Genomic DNA, 17276 nt, shown 5'->3' with positions numbered 1-17276 from the left:
TTTCCTTATGGAGGAAAACATACCTGCTCCTCCATGTGATAATCTTCCTCATGCTCTAGAGTGAGCATGATTGGGGGTAACTTGTTGATTTTTTGCAGAGCTAGATACCTTATGGGGTATCCTCTTGATGGTGTATGGCCAGAGGAATCATCCTTGACCACTTGACTATGCTCTTCAATGGTATTCTTCAATTGGTTCAGAAGTGGCTCCTACTTTTTTTGTAAACAACTTTTTTCCACATCTTGTTCATGCTGCCCATGAACCACTTCCTTTGGATCTACTAGTATGGTGTGACCTTCCACTTGTTGCTATTGTGGAACATGCCCCTCATATATAGGAGATACTGATTCAATATCTATGGAAGAGCAGATAGCATCCAACTCATCCAAAAGATCATCCTCATCATTGATCTCCTCTATTATAGTTGCAAAGACATGCATAGGTTGAGGGGCAACTTCATGCAAGTTAGCATATTCCTCCTCAAGGATAAAGCTATCCTTGAGGCTTTCCTGTCCATCCTCCACATCATAGAGGGTTTTCTACTGCAGAAAATGATTCTCTTCCTTCTCTAGCATTAGATCCTCATTCACTAGCAAGGGCTCAAAAGCCATGACTTGTTCCTCAAGGGGAGGAACAACCTTATTGTCTTCTTCTTCTTTCTCAAAAAAAGAGGGAAGCTCTTCAAATAAGAGGATTTGGTCATCTTCCTTTGGCTCAACAACCTCCTCTTTGTTATCCTCAGCAGACTATAACTCCTCACATGGAATCTTTGTGGGTTTGGATTCACTCTCCCAAAACTCCATATTCGGACCATCAGGAGTCCATACAACTGACCCACCTAGAAATAAGAAAATAGTGATAGGTCTGAGGGGTTCATGACTAATCCAAATCTCTCTTACAGGGGGTGGAGGGGCTACAATAGTAGGTTCTTGTGAGGGATGGGGCTTCTTAAAGCTTGGGATGACATATTTTGGAAAAGGGGGACATCTACCTCCTTGGCTTGAAAATGAGCCGACTGGAGCCTAATTTCCCCCTCTCTTGCTATAGCAACTTGCCTTGCAAGGTTTTCTTCAAAATGTCTCTATCTCTCCCTCTCCTTCTACTACATTCTAAGGGGAACATGATAAGCCAACTCAAAAATATCATGAACCTCAAACACCATGCTACAAACAAGAGGTTCATCATCCCATGTCTCCCTGTCATTTTGCAACTCTTCATTCCAAACAGTCATAATGAGTCTAATGTGAGAAAAATCCCCATAATTTGTATCTGGGTATGGATTTTCAACACAACTAAAAAATCTTCCAAGTTTTGCAAACTTGAAACCCAAGCTATCTAAGTGATCATATAGTAATCCTACCTTTGACATGTGATCACTACAAGGTTCCAAGGGAGACTAGATAGGTTGATGTAGGGGGTGATGGGGATGAGGGATAGCCTCTTGATGATATGGGGAAAGGTGGGAAGGATTCTATGAAAAGAACCCATGATAAAGCATTCAATTAACTAATCTCATAGAAAAATCTTGAAAACATAAAAGATCAGAGATGACCTTTATGCATACTAACACTATTTCTTCTTCAAACTAGTAGATTTGCACTAGAGTAGCCATGATGTTTGATTAGATGCCTCCAAAGGCTAGTAGTACTAAGAATAACACCCGAATTCTCCCTAGATACTACTAGTAATGTATCTCCCTGGGCCCGCAAGGACACGTGTCCCTCAAGTGCTTCCCTACATTACTTAATTACCTTGCATCTTTAGATTGCAAGGAAGTCATGAAATATCTTATCATACTGTGCTTGCCCCTTAAAATTTTTGGGCCCACGAACCACTTAGCCTTTGACTCAGCCTAACCTAGCCCATCTGGCATCACCCAGTGGCATACAAAATCAACTTGGCCCCACAAAGAAACACAACAATGGGGTGCTTTCCTGCATTCCTTAACATCCCTGCATCTTCGTATTGCGAGCATGCACCAACCATTAATCTTGGGAGATATAATGGTGCTCATAACACATGCCCTCTGAACCCACGTAAATATCCTCTATGATGTCATTAGGACATGTGTCACCAGGGTGCTTGCCTACATTGTCAAGAAGTCTAATAAAAGACAAAATGTGAGAAAGCAGGCAGTAATCAAACTGCTAGCTCACCTCTACCACCTTGCTTCCCTTCTGCAGCCCACACAAAATGTTTTTCTCACTTGCCACACATCACAAAGGGGCTTCCCCACATTATGTAAAGGTAGTTCATCTTGAGAATGCAGGAAAGCACCCATCATGGATTGCCAAAGATCTAATGGCACAGAAAGTTGCAGGAAAGCAGAAATAATATAGGTAAAAAAAGAAATACCATAAAGCTTTAAATATTTTATTTTTGTATATTTCCATGCCATTTAAATAATACTTAAATATGGAAGATGATCATTGGGTGGGCTCAAGTATTTGAATTCAAATTTTTGGCGGGAGGCAAAAATAGGTAACAAGTACCTATACTAAGGGGTTTCAAATGTTGGCTCTAAGGTCAAGGGTACAAAAGGTAGAGAGCATCAAGGGGGCTAGTTATCTAAATAACCTCAAGGGATCTATTAAGGAAGAGTTGAGCTCATTTAGTCTCACCACATTGCAGAGTTGTTTTCAAATGGCTAGAAAAGTGGAAGAGAAACTAAGAAAGAAATGAGACTCAAGTTCCAAAAATAGAGGCAGAGTTAAAGACTTTAGAGATGGCTCAAAAAGAGGATCTAGGGGAAGACCTAATAAGAAGAAAGGCTATGGTGATTCCAAATGGAATGAGTAGGCCAGCAAGACCAATCAAATGGAAGGCCCTAGTAGAGGAGGAGGATCAAATAATGGTGGTAGAGGTAGATATGGTAAAAACAATAGAGGCTCCCACTTTAGCAATATGAAGTGTTATAACTATGGCATGTTGGGGCATTCTACCTATAGATGTCCAAAGAAGGCATCATCATCCTATGGAGAAAATAAAATCACATACATCCAAGAGGAAGATAATCTGAAGGTAGGTGAAGTGGACTTTGTCATAGAGAAGGGTAAAAATCTCATGTTAAGGAGAGTCTTGGTTTAAGAACCAGTAAAGGAGGAACCCAAGACGAGAATAGAACTATTTAGGACTACTTGCAAGATACTAGGTAAGGTGTGCAAAGTAATCATAGACTTAGGGTCTACTAATAATGTAATAAAAGAAGAAGTAGTAAAAAAACTTGGACTAACAAAGATACCACATGTGTGTCCTTATAAAGTGACTTGGTTGAACAAAGAGCAAAACATCCTAGTGAATCAACAAGTATGGGCAGACATCACTATTGGGAAGTATCAAGACAAGATCCTATTTGATACGCTTCCCATGGATTCTTGTCATATGCTATTAGGAAGGCCTTGGCAGTATGATATGGAGGTAGTACATCATGGGAAGGAAAATAATTATTCTTCCAAGAAGGATGGGGTCACCTATAGGATATAGTCCATAGTGGAGGAAGAAAAGGTAGAAAAAGAAATGGCAAGACATTTTTTATGAGTGGGAAATAATTCATCAAGGACTTGGAGGAAGATCAAGGAGTAGGGTATTCCATCATGATGAAGCCCAAGAAGGAGAAGTCATCTTCACAAACGCCTATACCTACAGAGGTGCAAAAATTATTGGATCAATTCAAGGATATAATTTTTGATGGAGCACAACAAATATTACCTCCAAAGAGATCTATAAGTCATAAAATTGGCTTCATACCTGGAGCATCACTACCAAAAAAAGCTAAATACAAGATGACTCAAGAGAAAAACAAGGAGATTGCAAGGCAAGTCCAAGAGTTTCTTGATCATGGGTTGATTAGGAAGAGCATTAGTCCATATGATGTACTAGTTGTGCTAGCACCCAAAAAGGGGGAGGTAAGTGGAGAATGTGCATTGATTATAGAGAAATCAATAGAATCACAATTAGGTATATATTTCCTATTCCTAGGATAGAAAATCTAATGGATTGTCTAGGTGGAGCTAGGTACTTTTCCAAAATTGATCTCAAAAGTGGATATTATTAGATTTGGATGAAAGAGGGTGATGATTGGAAGTCTACATTTAAGACTAATGAGGGTCTCTATGAGTGGTTGGTAATGCCATTTGGCCTTACTAATGCACCAAGTACCTTCATGAGAGTCATGAATGAGGGTTTGAATGACTATATAGGATTGTTTGTTGTTTTATACCTAGATGACATCCTCATCTTCATCAAGATAAAGGAGCATATGAAGCACCTATAAATGGTGTTGAGGAAGCTTCAAGAGGAAAAGTTGACTATGAACCTTGGAAACAGGGAGTTCATGAAGGAGGAGCTAGTATATTTGGGTAAGTGGTATTGTTATCTCTAAAAGTTGCACCTATGACCAAATTCTAACTTAGTCAACTTCAAGTAACATGGAAACACTACTAGGTAGTGGGGAATACCTAAGTTAGGTGTGAATATTTGGATTATAGACCGACTCCTCTTGATATCTCACTAACTTTACTTCTTCAAATAGGAAAATAAACTTGAGGGGAAAAAAGCGATAAATTTCCCAATTTAAAAAAAAATTAATTCACCACTTGTGATAAATTTTCGTTGATGTATTCCTTGATTCTAAGAAATTTTCTATGAAGGATTGAATTTTTTTTGAGTCCAAATATGTAGATGTGGAAGAAGAATGGTGAAAATCTTACCAAAGTTTTAAAGAAGTAGATAATTCATTTTTCGCTATGCTTTTCGAAGTCAAAGTTCATGTTTTCACCATGGAGAAGCACTTCTTGAATTTTCCACAATGGATTAGTTGACTCAAGATTTCCCACCAAAGGAAAAATGCATAGCTTAAAACTCATTTTACGCTATGCCTTTTGCAGTCATTTTCACATTTTCCATTGGAGAAGTAAATGTTTCATTTTCCACAAAAGGGAAAAAAATAGTAGAAAACTCATTTTCCACTATGCCTGTTGTAGTCATTTTTAGATTTTCCATTGGAGAAGCAAATGTTTCATTTTCCACCAAAGGGAAAAGCGTAGTAGAATACTCATTTTCCACTATGCCTTTCACAATCAAAGTTTAGTTTTCCACATAAGGAGAGTAAAGGAAAATCTCAATCCACAATGAAGATATATGGGGTCTAGTATCAAGATTTCTCTAGAAAAGTAATTTATGAATAAATTTACATCAAAAATTTTCCCACTACATGGAAATCAAAAATTGATGGTTGGGTGCGCTTTCCAGCCTCCATTTAGGATTTTCCACCACAAGCATTCTAGAGACTCACTCCAAAAAAATTAGTAGATAATCAGCATGGTAAGGATGAAAGATAGAATACTAGAAAATAGCTTCAACAAATTGAAGAAATTTGGATTATAGAGCATGTGAAAGTGGAGTTGATGGAAACTCTAGTTTATCAATTCTAATTTTACAATAGTCATATAGACTGGCACTCAATATCAAATATCTTTTTAATCCAACATTATTTCAAAAATTTCTCTACTCAAAATGAAGATAATTATTTTGGAAAAACATATCCAAAGCTGAGCCCAGTCCAATGATGGAATCAAAAGATATGCCACCCGCAATGGGACCTAAGTTTATAGGTAGACTTATTTTTTAGTCTGACCACCAAATGAAAGTTTGGATTTGAATTTAATATATTTTCATATCATTTGTCCAAACATAATTTAAATATGTTTATGTATATCCTTATAAATCATAGTTTATAATTATGTCAATTTTCAAAAGGAAAAAGATGAGAAATCAAAGAGACAAGAGTTAGTTACAAAACTAAAAAGTCACCAGAAGAAACCAATTAGAATGTAAAGAGAATCTTTGGGAAGAAATAGTTATAGGCAATAGAAAAAAAAGGTTGCCATTGGAGAATTGAATGGTTATGAAGAAGTCTATTTATTGTAAATATTTGCTACTATGAGAGGTTCTTCTTTTTTGCAAGAGATAGAGAGCTGGAGTAGCGAGAAGGAACTTAGTTTAGTATTTTGCATTTTCATTATGCATGTTAAGAGTTTGAGTTTTTGTAATAGATTTAGCATAAGCTATGAGTAGATAAAATTTGAGTATTCTTATTTGTGATGTTTGAGGCAATAGGGGTTTAATTTTGACTTAGCGCATTTAGTTATTTCTCTTTTGATTATAATCAATCATAGTATTGTTATTTTTAGTTTTGGGCATCATCTTGCATCTCATGTTGAATAATGAATATGTTGTAGATTAGAGTATTTGTAGAAATTATAGTTATAGGAATTGGGATTATTTAACTTTCTCTTTCATTTCATTTTGCATTTCATTTGCATACATAGCATTCACGTTACATTACCAATGCCAGGAGTCACAGGAAGTGTGAATTCTTGGGGTTGGCTAGGTGTAGAACTAAATTCTCTACTTGAGTTAGTTCTGTCTAGGGATGGCTTGGTTTTTCTCTTTCATTCTAAGGTTAAGAAAATATCTAGTTAGTTTAGGAATAAAACAAGGTTCATTGAATATTATTGATAAGGGAGTTGTACCTTTTAATTCAAAGGAAACCTATCAACCTGATGATAGATTATCCAACTATTGGTATCAAGTTATTTCTCACAGATTTGAGCTTTTAAGAGTTAAATTGAAAAGAACAATCTATTTAATAATAGAAGGATTGCTTGGGAAGTAAATATGGAAATAATAAAAGGTGTGATACACCAAATGGTAGGATGAAGATGTTGTTGGTCTAACTCAATGAACATTTCCAGACAGCTAATAAGAACTCAATATTGCAAAGAATCATTCACATATAAATACTTCACAAGAAGGATGCGATTTAGACAAGATGTTAAAGGGAATGCTAGCATTCATAATGTCACAATTTTAATGGAGATAGAGTATCTCAGCTTGTAACCCATGTGAATAATCAAATCCCACTTATAGTTAAAGTTGAGATCAAATCCAAGGATTCAAAAGAGGAAATATCAAGAAATTCTATCAAATCATAAACCTAAGCCACAAGAAAACAAAATAAGGGTTCTAAGAGTATTCCTTCATTCAAATATCAAAGGTCATTGAACAAAATTTATCCAGATTGACTGTAAAAATAAAGTGATTTGTCAAGAAAAGCATGAAGGACTCCTAAGAGATCTCGATAGTGCTATCTTGCATAACACTTCAAAAATACTATCCCTTTCTCCACATCTTCAGAATCCTTAAATAGACTTGGATTGTAACAAGCTTTAGATGGGAAGGGACCATGTCAAAAAAATAAATGGAAGAGTATAGATATCATAGAGAATTACAGTCACCATTAAGTTTTACACCTCCCATTATGGGCAACACTAGGAGAATTATCATGACAAATACAGGTGCTACATGTTGTAGGAGTACTTTAACTACCCTTTTCTTCTTGTGTCCTTTGAATATCAAATCTACAACCACTCCACTAGCACAACATTAATAGCCATAAAATATCATATATTACTTGGTGATCATATCACAGAAGCAATCTAATCTGATCTCCATCATCCCCATACTCAAATGTAGATCAGATATTTATTAAGGTTGGGTCATTTGGACCACCAACTCGTCCCCTCAATTGATGCCAACCCACACTGCTTCATTCAACATGATACTATGCCACCCTAGGTAAAACTTAACTAAGTGTTGAGACATATCCACATGTTACAACATGATAGGCTGGGTGTGCTACCTTTGGTCAACCTAGCAAAATCATACATGTAATTGAAAAGTCAACCCTAACTTTGACTCTTGATCTCTTGATATTATCAACTTATGACATACTAAGAGGAAGCCCTAAAAACCCTAGCCTCATGATCTTATAATTGTTGGAAATATCGTTTGTATCATAGTGTCACAAGACCATAAAAATAGCTCTATGACCATATGAAAAACCATGTATCATAGCATCAGAACCTAGACATGTGTCACCTCATCACTTTTTCACCATGGATAATGAACATGCAACTCCTTATAATGACAAAGAGAAATCCATTGGACCAACTAAGATCTACAAACATTGAAGGTTGAAGTTTTCTTGCACCATCGACTCCTCTGGCCAATGGGAATTCATCTATATGTCAACATGTATTGACATCACTCGTCATATTGCAGCCCGCCATTTGAACTTGACCCCATATATCTATGTTGAAAGCACTCACTATGTCACTTTGGATAAATACCTTGCAGCTTTCTATGATGACATAGCAAGGACCAATGATCTTGGAAAGATCAATGGCTAGGATGATGTACGATACACTCTTCCAAAACTAAGGAAAGAGGGTCCACCATGAAATGTGTCCACTCTTCACCTTGTCACTATGGATAAAGAACTTGTAGTTTTCACTAGTAACAAAGAGACAACCTTTGATCCGGTGAAGATCAAAGGCCTTCATGATTCTTCTAATTTTGTGACAAAATGGGACCTGTAGAATATGAAGATTATAGCAAAATTTGTGTGACCATATGGTATGCAGATTTGGAAGATTAAAACCTAGGGATATAATGATAAAGAATGATCAACCCTTTATGTATCCCCTAATTTCATGGGTATTAATGAGTTATAAAAATTATTCTCACCACCCTAAGAAATATGCCTTGTCAACCTATCCATTTTGCATGGTGATAAAAATGGGTAATGGGTATCTCAAGGGAATTTGAAAATAGAAAAGGAGAAGGTGGAGGAAATCTTGAGTTGGCCTACTCCTAGATCTACTACTAAGGTTAGAGTTTTTTTCGGCCTAGAATAGCTATATAGGAAATTTGTGGGGAAATTAGTGAGATTTGTGCACCCATGAATGACACCAATAGACGAATGAAGACCAAGTTCAGATGGACCAAAGTAGTAGATGATAGTTTTGAGAGGTTGAAGAAAGAAGTGGCAACTCAAAAAATATTGGTTTCTCCTAGCTTTGAGAAGCAATTTGTGGTGGAGTGTGATTCTAGTAACATAGCTGTTGGAGTGGTTTTAAGTCAAGAGGGCAAACTAGTACCATTTTTTAGTGAGAGGCTTGATGAAACTAAGAAAATGTATTCAACATGTGACTTGGAGCTCTGTTCACTTGTTCAAACCCTTAAGAAGTGGAGGCATTACCTATTTCCTAATGAGTTTGTTGTCTTTATATAAAACCAAGCCTTAATATTCATCAACTCACATGAGAAGCTAAGTTTGAGGCACATGAAATGGATGGAGTTCTTGCAGTCCTACACTTTCACATGAAAAGGGCACAAATAATAAGGTGGTAGATGCTTTGAGAAATAGGTTGTTGACAATACTTTTGGAAGATTGGGATATTAGTTGGAAGCATGAATTTTGATGATATTCCTATGGGGGAGTACTACTATGATGATATGTTACATTCATGACTGAGTTTGTCATTGATGTCAACATAGCAAGTTTTCTATGGTATCTAATAGAGGAAAAGCAGAAAGATCAAGCTAGTATGGATGGCTAGTTGAGCATTATAACTACCTGAGGTTATGGGAGATACTTATGAGTATCTAGTATATGTAGTTAATGTTAAATGTAGAAAGGATAAGTCTAGAAGAAGTTATGTAATTTTTGGTGATGTTTGTTTTGAGATAGAGTTTACAAAGCCATGTTCTAGTAAACTTATTATATCTCTTAGCAAAGTTGATATCTTAAGGATCAAGGTTAAAGACATGAAGAAGACATGTTGGTGATGATGTGGCTAATCTCTCTCATTATAATATTTCATGTATGAAAAGTTATTCAAGTTGCAAGGTAGAAGATTAGGGTTATTGCTAAATGTAATGTGTTCTTAATGTGATCTTATAATAATTAATTGAGAAGGTCTAAAAACCAACTCATGGAATTGTTTTATGGACTCAATATAAAGGAAGGACATTTTCCTTTATCATAATAGGTGATGGTATGACTTAAAGATAGATGATAAGCAGCAAAGAGTGTGTAATGCAAAGTTCAACAGAGTAGTGTGGAAGTGAAGGAAACTTCATTGCCAAGGTTTTGTGGAGTGATCTAAGGTTTGGTATTTAGATCCACGGTTCATGACCTAGTCTACAAGGTCTAATAGTGTTTGTTCTTGTTGATAGGATAGTAGAAAGAACATAGAAAAGTAGAAGATAATAGTAAATTACTTTTTTGAGCAATGAGCTCTTCTTGTAGTTGAAATTGTATGTTTGGGCAGTGGGCTCTTCTTGCATACATTGTACCACAACTCCTAACAAGGTTGGTAAAACTTCTAATAGGGTTGGAATATCCTAATAGGGATTTAAAGTCTCCTAATAGGGACTCATTGTACTAAATGTTGTAATGGACTCCTAACAGGGTACATCCTCTAACAAGGAATATTTATATTAGTACATCATCTTATGGGCATCATTCCCATTGAGGTTTTCCCTCTGATCAAGGGTTTCCCTAGTCAACATATTTGGTGTAATTGTCTATGTGCATCTTATTATGGTTTTTTTAAATTTTGATGAATGGTTAAGTTTATTTAATGAAGATAGATGTTTTAATTGTTGGATAACTAATTCACACACCCCCCTCCCCGCTTCTCAGTTATCTTGGTAGATTATTGTTTCTAACAATTGGTATCAAAGCATTAGCTCCTTGAAGAAAGAATTGTAACAACTTTGACATATCCATGGTGAACATATTGAGAGAAGATAGTCCTATATCTAGGAGAGGAAATTTTGACACCTGAGTAATGGAAATTCTTAGTGAGTTATCAGATTTGTGTAAAGAGTAGAGTATTGAATTTATAGATAAGAAGAAGATATAAAGATAAAGGAAGGTATTGATCTACTTACAAAAAGAGAACTAGAAGGTATGAATTTTTTTGTTTCTTGGACATGTAAAGAATTTTTTCATAATGAATTTAAGTGTCCTAAAAGGGAGAAAAATTATAAGGGAAATCATAAGCCTAGAAAAGATAGAGAATTTTTGTATACAAAAGAAGATAATGATTCTGATGAACAAGCATTAAGTGCTTGTGATGATGAAATTAGATTTGTGGCAATTAAAGAATAAATTTTAGAAAAGGTAACTTTTTTGTATCATAGGTTGAGAATAAATCAAATTAGATAATTGACAGTGGTTGTTCACATCATATGACTGGTGACATGAACAAGTTTTTGGACTTCAAAAGTCAGGATGGAGGAATTGTCTAAGTTGGAAACAATGTAGCATGCTAACAAAAAGGTATTGGATCTATAAATTTTGATGGTAAAACTAACATTAAGGATGTATAATTTGTTGATGGTTTGAAGCACAATCTTTTGAGTGTTGGACAACTAGTAGACAAAGGTTACCAGCTGTAGTTTATAGAAAAGACAAAGATGGAAAGGTAATTGGAACGAGAACCATATCTAGAGGTAATGTATTTCAGTTGAATCTTATTGAAATGACATGTTTGGTTGCAAAGGTAGATGATAAATGGTTATGACATAAGAGATTTTTTCATAAAAACTTTAATAGTATTATGAGGACTAGTAGAATGTTTGTAGTGAGAGATTTTCCAAAGATTGTAAAACCTAATAACACAATTTGCAAGGAGTGTATTTTGGCAAAGCATAACAAAACTTATTTTCCTAGTAAGAAGTTTACTACTACAGTGAAGCTAGAGATTGTACACACAGATCTCATTGGTCCTAAAAAGACTAAAAGATTCTATGATGAAAGTTATTTTATGATTTTAGTTGATGATTTTTCTAGAATGATGTGGGTTTCATTTCTTAAAGAGAATTTGAGGAATTTGGCAAAGTTCAAGATATTCAAGAATAGAGTTAAGAATGAATTTGGTGTGAAGATTAAATGTTTAATATCAAATAGAGGAGGAGAATTTACTTCAAATGAGTTTAACATGTTTTGTGAAGAAAATGGAATTAAAAGATAGCTATTAGCTCTAAGAACCCTTGAACAAAATGGCATTGTAGAGAGAAGGAACAAGTCAGTTATAGAAGCTACAAGAGCTATGTTAGAAGAGAATGATGTACCCACGACATTTTAGAGAGAAGTTTTGAATACAATAGTCTACACTATGAATAGAGTGCAAGATAGGAAGGACACAAAAAAACACCTTATGAATTTTGGTTTGGTCATTCACCTATATTTAAATATTTCAGAATATTTGGAAGTAAGTGTTACATAAATAAGATGATGACATTGGTAAGTTTGATGCTAGAAGTGATGAAGGTATGTTTCTTGGTTATTCATTAAAAAGAAAGGCTTATAGATGTTATATTTAGAGAACTAAGACTATTATGGAAAGTGAAAATGTGAGAATTGATGAGAAATTCATAATACAAGAGAGAATAGTTGATTACAGTTCAGATGATGATGTTGTTACTAAGCCAAGGAATGATGAGGTATTTCTTGAGACTAACAATGATTTGTAGAATGAAGGAGAGCCAAGGCTAGAACAACTTAAAACTTTTAGTAGAGCCAATAGTTTAGATAGAAACTCCTATTTCAAGAAGGAACATGATAAAGAATCACCCATCCAAATAGATCATCAAAAGAAAAGACAAAGATGTGATGACAAGAAGTAGAGTAAATGAAGAACTATGCTTGATATCTCAAGTTGAGCCTAAGAATGTAGATGAAGAATGTAAAGATGACTATTGGAAGCAATCTATGAAAGAGGAATTAGATTAGATAGAAAAGAATGAGACATGGGAATTGGTCCCCAAACTAGTAGAAAAGAATGTGATAGGAACTAAATGGGTATTTAGGAACAAGATGAATAAGCAAGGAGAAGTTGTAAGAAACAAAGAAAGATTGGCATGTAAAGGTTACTCACAACAAGAAGGAATATATTATGAGGAGACTTATGTTCCAGTGGCTAGAATAGAAGAAGCAAGATTATTTTTAGCCTATTCAGCATAGAAGAAATTCAAAGTTTATTAGATGGATGTCAAGTCAACATTTTTGAATGGAAAACTTGAAGAAGAGGTATACATTGAACAACCTGAAGGATGTCATTTGATAGATGACAAGGACATAGTATGCAGACTAAGGAAAGCATTGTATGGATTGAAGCAAGTACCCAAAACCTAATATGCAAGCTTGGATAAGAATGTGAAAAAACTTGGATATAACAAAGGTATGGCATATAGTAATCTATATTGGAAAGAAACTAATGATGGTTTGATGATTTTCATAATATTTGTTGATGACAACATATTTGGAGCAAATGATAAAGAAAGTGAGAAGTTTTTAGAAGAAATAAAAAAAGAATTTGAAATGAGTATGATAAGAGAGATGAAATATTTCCTAGGATTGCAAATTATACAGAAAAAAGAAGGAATATTTATTTCTTAGAGTAAGTACTTGAAGGATTTATTGAAAAGGTTTGGTTTGGAAACATGCAAACCCATTAGAACACCTATGGTAACTAGACACTAGTTATCTACAAAGGATGAGACACCTACTGTTGAGCAGAAGAAGTATAGATCTATGATTGGAGGTTTGCAATATCTGGCTTACACAAGGCCAAATATAGCAAATGCAGTTGGAATTGTTGCAAGATTCTAGGTTGATCCCAAAGAAGCACACTATGTAGTAGTGAAAAGGATATTTAGATATCTAAAGGGAATATCTGAGTTTGGATTATGGTATGATAGATCTAATGATTTCACTCTAAGTGCTTATATTGATGTAGATTAGGTAGGCAGTATTGATAATAGAAAAAGAACTAGTGGAGGAGCTTTATTTCTTCAAGGAAGATTGGTTTCTTGGTTAAGCAAGAAGAAAGATTGTACATCTCAAAGTACAATAGAAGTAGAGTATGTTGCAGTAGCAAATAATTGCAATTAAGTCATTTGGATGAAGTAGATGCTGAAGGATATAAGAATAGAAATTAGTGAACCTTTTGTTATACATTGTGACAACACAAGTATGGTAAATATGTCTAAGAACCCAGTATTACATTTGAGGACTAAGAACATATCTATTAAGTATCATATGTTGAGAGAAAAAGTTGCAGAAAAGGAAATAAGATTGGAGTATGTGAGAACTAAAGAGAAGATTGCAAATATATTCGCTAAGCCTCTTCCCAAAGAGACTTTTGAGTATTTGTGAGGTATGCTTGGGGTTATGCCACTTCCTACATCAAAGTAGAAGATGCAAGTGTGCATCAGTCTAGGGTAATAGAGTACCATTGTTGTCTAGACTGAATGTTGATGCTTCATGTATGGGGGAGTATCTGTAATGGACAAAGTCATCTAGGACTCTTGTTAATGTAATTTTGAATAGGTCTTTTTGACACTCAAGCTAGTAAGTTTTTGTGGAGTTTGATGTAGAATAATTGGTGGAGAAGTTTGGCATGAAAAATATTATGCTAAAGACAAGAAGTTTGGCATGAAATATAGTATGCTAAGGAAGATGTTTGGCATAAGCATAGCATGAAGAATGATAGTTTGGTATAGAGCACATCGAGGTATGTAAATAGGGGAGAATGATTGATGAAGAGGATTTGAAGATGAATAGTCTTTTGTTGGTATTCTTGGAATTAGATGTTTTTTTATCTATGTTTTCGTCAATGCCAAAGGGGGAGATTGTTGCAACATTGGGAGATTAGTTGGAAGCATGAATGTTGATGATATTCCTATGGGGGAGTACTACTATGATGATATGTTATATTCATGATTGAGTTTTTCATTGATGTCAACATAGCAAGTTTTTGGTGGTATTTGACAGAAGAACAATGGAAAGATCAAGTTGGTATGAATAACTAGTTGAGCATTATAACCACCCGAGGATATGGGAGATACTTTTGAGCATCTGGTATATGCAATTAACATCATAAGTGGAAAGGATAAGTCTAGAAGAATTTATGTAAGTTTTTGTGATGTCTATTCTAAGATAGAGTTTACAGAGGCATGTTCTGGTAAACTTGTTATATCTCTTAGTAGAGTTGATATCCTAAGGATTGAGGTTGAGGACATGAAGAAGACATATTTTTGATGATGCAGCTAAACTTTCTCATCATAATATTGCATGTACACAAATTTATTCAAGTTTCAAGGTGGAAGAATGTTAGAAAGGTTAATCTTTCCTTGGATATATTAATTTGGATATTCCAAGGGTCCCTAAATGTAGTTTGTCCTCTTTTACACATGTGGAGGACATGTCATTGTTTGTCCTCTATTCCACATGTAAGGACAACTCTTTTTTATTTCTTTATTTAGTTTATCCTCCTTAAGAGGATTGTGACACTTTGCACACACCTATTATGAATGTGGCATTCATAGAAATGGGAGTTACAAATGCAACTCCTTTCTCATCTCTATATAAGAGATGCTCCTCCTTCTTTCTTCTACACTCTTAGCACTTGATGTTATTGTATTGAGCTACTTTTTCTCCAACACTCTCTCTCTCTCTCTTCTCTAGGCATTTGCCTTCATTCATAATACTCACAAGGGGTTTTCTTTGCTTTCCCCTTATAAGTCCTTGTCTCCATTATTGAACCATCTTGGTGTATGCTCTTGGATTTTTCTTATCTTATGGTAACATTGTTTCACACTTAACTTACTTGGGTTGTTTCTCGTTCCTTGCTCAATATTATCATTTCTTACATGGTATCAGAGCTTGGCAATCTAATCCTTGTTTTAAGTTTTGTGTTGAAGGTTGCCATTCATTGGAGCACACCTTATTTGGAGACGTTATTGAGAGAAGAAGTTTGTGTTGTGGTTTTAGCTCATTTTAACATATCTTGTGTATGCAGGTTTCATATTAATTTTCTTTACTAACCCTCTTTGGAAGGCTTGCCGCCAAAGGGTTTTCTTATAAAATCTTAGTTTTTTTTCTTGTTTTGGAAGGCATGCCACCAAAACAAGAAGTATTACATGGGTTAAGTTTTCAATAAGTATATAATTTTCTTACTCTTTTAAAAAAAAAAAAAAAAAATGTTTTTTTTCATACTATAATCTATATTGGTGTGTTGTAATTTTTTTTGAAATATTTTTTATCCATTTGCAAACACATAAACTTAAATTCATTTAAATATCTTATCACGCGTAGCACGAGTTTTTTTTTATTTCAAATTTTTAGTGGGCGGACGTGCCACCCGCGTGCCTTCTCAACCCCGCACGCCCTCAGCACCGTCACATGCAGTGCTAACCATAAGATCAGTGCCGCCACGCGCCACCTGCGCCCAGCCCCTGCGCCCACTGCTGCGCACGGGAAACTCAGTCATTTTTTTTTTGCAACTGATTTCAACATTTCCACCATGCATAGGAAAGATAGACCCACCACTCCCACCACCACCTTCCACTCGTTACTTCCGACCACAGGCCGTTAGCAATCTGCACAGCCCGACCTAAACCCTTCGGTGCAGCCTGCGTTTAGGCCACGCATCACCCACCGCCTGTGCAGCCATGCCATCTGCTCCGCTCCCCCCTTATCCTTATCTTCATTTGAACCGCCTTTTTTTTTAAAAAAAAACTCCGCTCTTACTCTTTAAAAAAAAAAACTTTACAATCTTGTTTGATTTTTTTTTACAAGGAACCTTTAAAAAAAAAAGATTTATTTTTTAAAAAAAGTTTATTTACAAAAAAAAGAATTGTTCATTCATTTCTTTTAAAAACCAAAACAAAACAAACTTTTTCATTTTATAATTTTTTTTTTACTCTAATTTTTATATATATATATATATATATTATTAATTTTATATAAAACACATCATTTTTTTAATTAATTTGATTTTCAATTCTAGGAATTTTTTTTTTTTTTTAAAGGATTTTTTTTGTAATCATGTCAACCTTAATTCCAAAAATAAACTTAATTATTCTAATTATCATTCTTGGAAAACTCATATCTCATTTATTTTTCGTTTTAAACACCTCTTTGAAATAGCCATTGATCCTTCTCTTGAACCTGGTTCAGCGGCTACCCAAGACGAGAAAGATACTTGAAAATCTAAAAATGAAGAAGCTTTAGGGTTAATTGGTATTTCCATTATATCAGATTTATATGTGTTAATTGCTCACTGTTCTAAAGCTCATGATGCATGGTCCATCTTGCAAACTAAGTATGACAGTGGAGATGAATACCGCAAAATACAGTTGCAGGATCAACTTGAAGATCTTAGGTATGCAGATTTTAAAAGTATGGATGAATTTCTCTTAAAATTTGATTCTCTTAAAAGCCAAATTATTGCCTTAGGTGTTCAATTAGAGGACATTCGTTTAATTCATCTTATTCTTAAAAAGTGTCTTCCTAGACAATTTCAACAGTTTATAACTAATATTCATGCACAGCTTGCTATTCCTACTTTAACTTC

At 34.8% G+C, this 17276-nt stretch overlaps 1 pseudogene; it reads right to left on the bottom strand.

Moving 5' to 3' along the window:
• LOC149541093 (uncharacterized) overlaps positions 1 to 16190 on the bottom strand; it is a 158906-nt pseudogene extending 142716 nt beyond the window's left edge.
• Between the last annotated feature and the right edge of the window lie 1086 nt (positions 16191 to 17276).

This window comes from Cupressus sempervirens, chromosome 9 (assembly GCF_028749045.1).
Source record: "Cupressus sempervirens isolate cs-2001-9-10 chromosome 9, ASM2874904v1, whole genome shotgun sequence".
Taxonomy (NCBI): Eukaryota; Viridiplantae; Streptophyta; class Pinopsida; order Cupressales; family Cupressaceae; genus Cupressus; species Cupressus sempervirens.
The sequence above is the reverse complement of the archived record's forward strand: the minus strand, read 5'-3'. Positions and strand labels throughout refer to the sequence as shown.